The sequence below is a fragment of the Asterias rubens genome, chromosome 5, assembly GCF_902459465.1.
Source record: "Asterias rubens chromosome 5, eAstRub1.3, whole genome shotgun sequence".
Taxonomy (NCBI): Eukaryota; Metazoa; Echinodermata; class Asteroidea; order Forcipulatida; family Asteriidae; genus Asterias; species Asterias rubens.
The window spans coordinates 19,813,597-19,819,596 of NC_047066.1; positions in this window are offsets into that span (position 1 = coordinate 19,813,597).

The following is a 6,000-nucleotide window of genomic DNA, read 5'->3' on the forward strand; positions in this document are numbered from 1 at the left end:
GACTGCGCCGTGTGTTTGTGTACATTGTATACACACACAGTGTACGTCAATTTCTAATGGGTGCCTGCTCACGCCGTCACATCTAGCCCCGCCTTAAAAATCGTCAGAGCATTAAGTTTTGTACGAGAGGAAAGCCCTTGAACATGGCAATCCTGTGGTGGTAAAATTTTGAAGATTTTGAAGCTTGAGCATGAGACTGGGACCGAAATTACCCATTGTACATTTTGTTTTTCTCTCCGCCAGCTCTGTGCACAAAACTCCCATAGTGAAGGTTGTTGAAATCGTTTCTGAGCAACCCCGCTTAATTGAGCTTTTTGTTCTATCAAGAAGTGTGCAAGTCGCCCTAAACCTTTAACAAATGGATGCAGGGACATGCCAGAATGACTAAGGTACAAACTGCATCTCTCTGGCTTTTTTAGTTCCAGAGCTATTCGAGAGCATTGCTGAAAGTTTTTAATTGTCCGGGCCTAAATTTTGAATGACTTTTATTTTTGGTTGGGTTCCCTGACTGCGCCGTGTGTTTGTGTTAATTGTATACACGCACAGTGTACGTCAATTTCTTTTGGGTGGCTGCTCACGCCGTCGCATCTAGCCCCGCCTTAAAAATCGTCAGAGCATTAAGTTTTGTACGACAGGAAAGCCCTTGAACATGGCAATCCTGTGGTGGTAAAATTTTGAAGATTTTGAAGCTTGAGCATGATACTGGGATCGAAATTACCCATTGTACATTGTGTTTTTCTCTCCGACAGCTCTGTGCACAAAACTCCCATAGTGGAGGTTGTTGAAATCGTTTCTGAGCAACCCCGCTTACTTGAGCTTTTTTCTACCAAGAAGTGTGCAAGTCGCCCTAAACCTTTAACAAATGGATGCAGGGACATGCCACGATGACTAAGGTACAAACTGCAACTGTGGCATTTTTAGTTCCAGAGTTATTCCAGAGCATTGCTGAAAGTTTTTAATTGTCCGGGCCTATTTTTTGAATGACTATTATTTTTGGTTGGGTTCCCTGACTGCGCCGTGTGTTTGTGTACATTGTATACACGCACAGTGTACGTCAATTTCTAATGGGTGCCTGCTCACGCCGCCGCATCTAGCCCCGCCTTAAAAATCGTCAGAGCATTAAGTTTTGTACGAGAGGAAAGCCCTTGAACATGGCAATCCTGTGGTGGTAACATTTTGAAGATTTTGAAGCTTGAGCATGATACTGGGATCGAAATTACCCATTGTACATTGTGTTTTTCTCTCCGACAGCTCTGTGCACAAAACTCCCATAGTGGAGGTTGTTGAAATCGTTTCTGAGCAACCCCGCTTACTTGAGCTTTTTTCTACCAAGAAGTGTGCAAGTCGCCCTAAACCTTTAACAAATGGATGCAGGGACATGCCACGATGACTAAGGTACAAACTGCATCTCTCTGGCTTTTTTAGTTCCAGAGTTATTCCAGAGCATTGCTGAAAGTTTTTAATTGTCCGGGCCTATTTTTTGAATGACTATTAGTTTTGGTTGGGTTCCCTGACTGCGCCGTGTGTTTGTGTACATTGTATACACGCACAGTGTACGTCAATTTCTAATGGGTGCCTGCCCACGCCGTCGCATCTAGCCCCGCCTTAAAAATCGTCAGAGCATTATGTTTTGTACGAGAGGAAAGCCCTTGAACATGGCAATCCTCTGGTGGTAAAATTTTGAAGATTGAGCATGACATGGGATCGAAATTACCCGGTTTACATTTTTTTTTCTCCGACAGCTCTGTGCACAAAACTCCCATAGTGGAGGTTGTTGAAATCGTTTCTGAGCCACCCCGCTTACTTGAGCTTTTTCCTATCAAGAAGTGTGCAAGTCGCCCTAAACCTTTAACAAATGGATGCAGGGACATGCCACGATGACTAAGGTACAAACTGCATCTCTGTGGCATTTTTAGTTCCAGAGTTATTCCAGAGCATTGCTGAAAGTTTTTAATTGTCCGGGCCTATATTTTGAATGACTATTAGTTTTGGTTGGGTTCCCTGACTGCGCCGTGTGTTTGTGTTAATTGTATACACGCACAGTGTACGTCAATTTCTATTGGGTGCCTGCTCACGCCGTCGCATCTAGCCCCGCCTTAAAAATCGTCATAGCATTATGTTTTGTACGAGAGGAAAGCCCTTGAACATGGCAATCCTGTGGTGGTAAAATTTTGAAGATTTTGAAGCTTGAGCATGATACTGGGACCGAAATTACCCATTGTACATTTTGTTTTTCTCTCCGACAGCTCTGTGCACAAAACTCCCATAGTGAAGGTTGTTGAAATCGTTTCTGAGCAACCCCGCTTAATTGAGCTTTTTTCTATCAAGAAGTGTGCAAGTCGCCCTGAACCTTTAACAAATGGATGCAGGGACATGCCACGATGACTAAGGTACAAACTGCATCTCTCTGGCTTTTTTAGTTCCAGAGTTATTCCAGAGCATTGCTGAAAGTTTTTAATTGTCCGGGCCTATTTTTTGAATGACTATTAGTTTTGGTTGGGTTCCCTGACTGCGCCGTGTGTTTGTGTACATTGTATACACGCACAGTGTACGTCAATTTCTAATGGGTGCCTGCTCACGCCGTCGCATCTAGCCCCGCCTTAAAAATCGTCAGAGCATTAAGTTTTGTACGAGAGGAAAGCCCTTGAACATGGCAATCCTGTGGTGGTAAAATTTTGAAGCTTGAGCATGAGACTGGGACCGAAATTACCCATTGTACATTTTGTTTTTCTCTCCGACAGCTCTGTGCACAAAACTCCCATAGTGAAGGTTGTTGAAATCGTTTCTGAGCAACCCCGCTTAATTGAGCTTTTTTCTATCAAGAAGTGTGCAAGTCGCCCTAAACCTTTAACAAATGGATGCAGGGACATGCCACGATGACTAAGGTACAAACTGCATCTCTCTGGCTTTTTTAGTTCCAGAGTTATTCCAGAGCATTGCTGAAAGCTTTTAATTGCCCGGGCCTATTTTTTGAATGACTATTATTTTTGGTCGGGTTCCCTGACTGCGCCGTGTGTTTGTGTACATTGTATACACGCACAGTGTACGTCAATTTCTAATGGGTGCCTGCTCACGCCGTCGCATCTAGCCCCGCCTTAAAAATCGTCAGAGCATTAAGTTTTGTACGAGAGGAAAGCCCTTGAACATGGCAATCCTGTGGTGGTAAAATGTTGAAGATTTTGAAGCTTGAGCATGATACTGGGACCGAAATTACCCATTGTACATTTTGTTTTTCTCTCCGACAGCTCTGTGCACAAAACTCCCATAGTGAAGGTTGTTGAAATCGTTTCTGAGCAACCCCGCTTAATTGAGCTTTTTTCTATCAAGAAGTGTGCAAGTCGCCCTAAACCTTTAACAAATGGATGCAGGGACATGCCACGATGACTAAGGTACAAACTGCATCTCTCTGGCTTTTTAGTTCCAGAGTTATTCCAGAGCATTGCTGAAAGTTTTTAATTGTCCGGGCCTATTTTTTGAATGACTATTAGTTTTGGTTCGGTTCCCTGACTGCGCCGTGTGTTTGTGTACATTGTATACACGCACAGTGTACGTCAATTTCTAATGGGTGCCTGCTCACGCCGTCGCATCTAGCCCCGCCTTAAAAATCGTCAGAGCATTAATTTTTGTACGAGAGGAAAGCCCTTAAACATGGCAATCCTGTGGTGGTAAAATTTTGAAGATTGAGCATGATATGGGATCGAAATTACCCGGTTTACATTTAGTTTTTTCTCCGACTGCTCTGTGCACAAAACTCCCATAGTGGAGGTTGTTGAAATCGTTTCTGAGCACCCCGCTTACTTGAGCTTTTTCTATCAAGAAGTGTGCAAGTCGCCCTAAACTTTAACAAATGGATGCAGGGACATGCCACGATGACTAAGGTACAAACTGCATCTCTGTGGCATTTTTAGTTCCAGAGTTATTCCAGAGCATTGCTGAAAGTTTTTAATTGTCCGGGCCTATATTTTGAATGACTATTATTTTTGGTTGGGTTCCCTGACTGCGCCGTGTGTTTGTGTACATTGTACACACGCACAGTGCACGTCAATTTCTAATGGTTGCCTGCTCACGCCGTCGCATCTAGCCCCGCCTTAAAAATCGTCAGAGCATTAAGTTGTGTACGAGAGGAAAGCCCTTGAACATGGCAATCCTCTGGTGGTAAAATTTTGAAGATTGAGCATGATATGGGATCGAAATTATCCGGTTTACATTTTGTTTTTTTTCTCCGACAGCTCTGTGCACAAAACTCCCATAGTGGAGGTTGTTGAAATCGTTTCTGAGCAACCCCGCTTACTTGAGCTTTTTCTATCAAGAAGTGTGCAAGTCGCCCTAAACCTTTAACAAATGGATGCAGGGACATGCCACGATGACTAAGGTACAAACTGCATCTCTCTGGTGATTTTTAGTTCCAGAGTTATTCCAGAGCATTGCTGAAAGTTTTTAATAGTCCGGGCCTATTTTTTGAATGACTATTAGTTTTGGTTGGGTTCCCTGACTGCGCCGTGTGTTTGTGTACATTGTATACACGCACAGTGTACGTCAATTTCTAATGGGTGCCTGCTCACGCCGTCGCATCTAGCCCCGCCTTAAAAATCGTCAGAGCATTAAGTTTGTACGAGAGGAAAGCCCTTGAACATGGCAATCTTGTGGTGGTAAAATTTTGAAGCTTGAGCATGATACTGGGACCGAAATTACCCATTGTACATTTTGTTTTTCTCTCCGACAGCTCTGTGCACAAAACTCCCATAGTGAAGGTTGTTGAAATCGTTTCTGAGCAACCCCGCTTAATTGAGCTTTTTTCTATCAAGAAGTGTGCAAGTCGCCCTAAACTTTTAACAAATGGATGCAGGGACATGCCACGATGACTAAGGTACAAACTGCATCTCTCTGGCTTTTTTAGTTCCAGAGTTATTCCAGAGCATTGCTGAAAGTTTTTAATTGTCCGGGCCTATTTTTTGAATGACTATTAGTTTTTGGTTGGGTTCCCTGACTGCGCCGTGTGTTTGTGTACATTGTATACACGCACAGTGTACGTCAATTTCTAATGGGTGCCTGCTCACGCCGTCGCATCTAGCCCCGCCTTAAAAATCGTCAGAGCATTAAGTTTTGTACGAGAGGAAAGCCCTTGAACATGGCAATCCTGTGGTGGTAAAATTTTGAAGCTTGAGCATGAGACTGGGACCGAAATTACCCATTGTACATTTTGTTTTTCTCTCCGACAGCTCTGTGCACAAACTCCCATAGTGAAGGTTGTTGAAATCGTTTCTGAGCAACCCCGCTTAATTGAGCTTTTTCTATCAAGAAGTGTGCAAGTCGCCCTAAACCTTTAACAAATGGATGCAGGGACATGCCACGATGACTAAGGTACAAACTGCATCTCTCTGGCTTTTTTAGTTCCAGAGTTATTCCAGAGCATTGCTGAAAGTTTTTAATTGTCCGGGCCTATTTTTTGAATGACTATTAGTTTTGGTTGGGTTCCCTGACTGCGCCGTGTGTTTGTGTACATTGTATACACGCACAGTGTACGTCAATTTCTAATGGGTGCCTGCTCACGCCCGTCGCATCTAGCCCCGCCTTAAAAATCGTCAGAGCATTAAGTTTTGTACGAGAGGAAAGCCCTTGAACATGGCAATCTGTGGTGGTAAATGTTGAAGATTTTGAAGCTTGAGCATGATACTGGGACCGAAATTACCCATTGTACATTTTGTTTTCTCTCCGACAGCTCTGTGCACAAAACTCCCATAGTGAAGGTTGTTGAAATCGTTTCTGAGCAACCCCGCTTAATTGAGCTTTTTTCTATCAAGAAGTGTGCAAGTCGCCCTAAACCTTTAACAAATGGATGCAGGGACATGCCACGATGACTAAGGTACAAACTGCATCTCTCTGGCTTTTTTAGTTCCAGAGTTATTCCAGAGCATTGCTGAAAGTTTTTAATAGTCCGGGCCTATTTTTGAATGACTATTAGTTTTGGTTGGGTTCCCTGACTGCGCCGTGTGTTTGTGT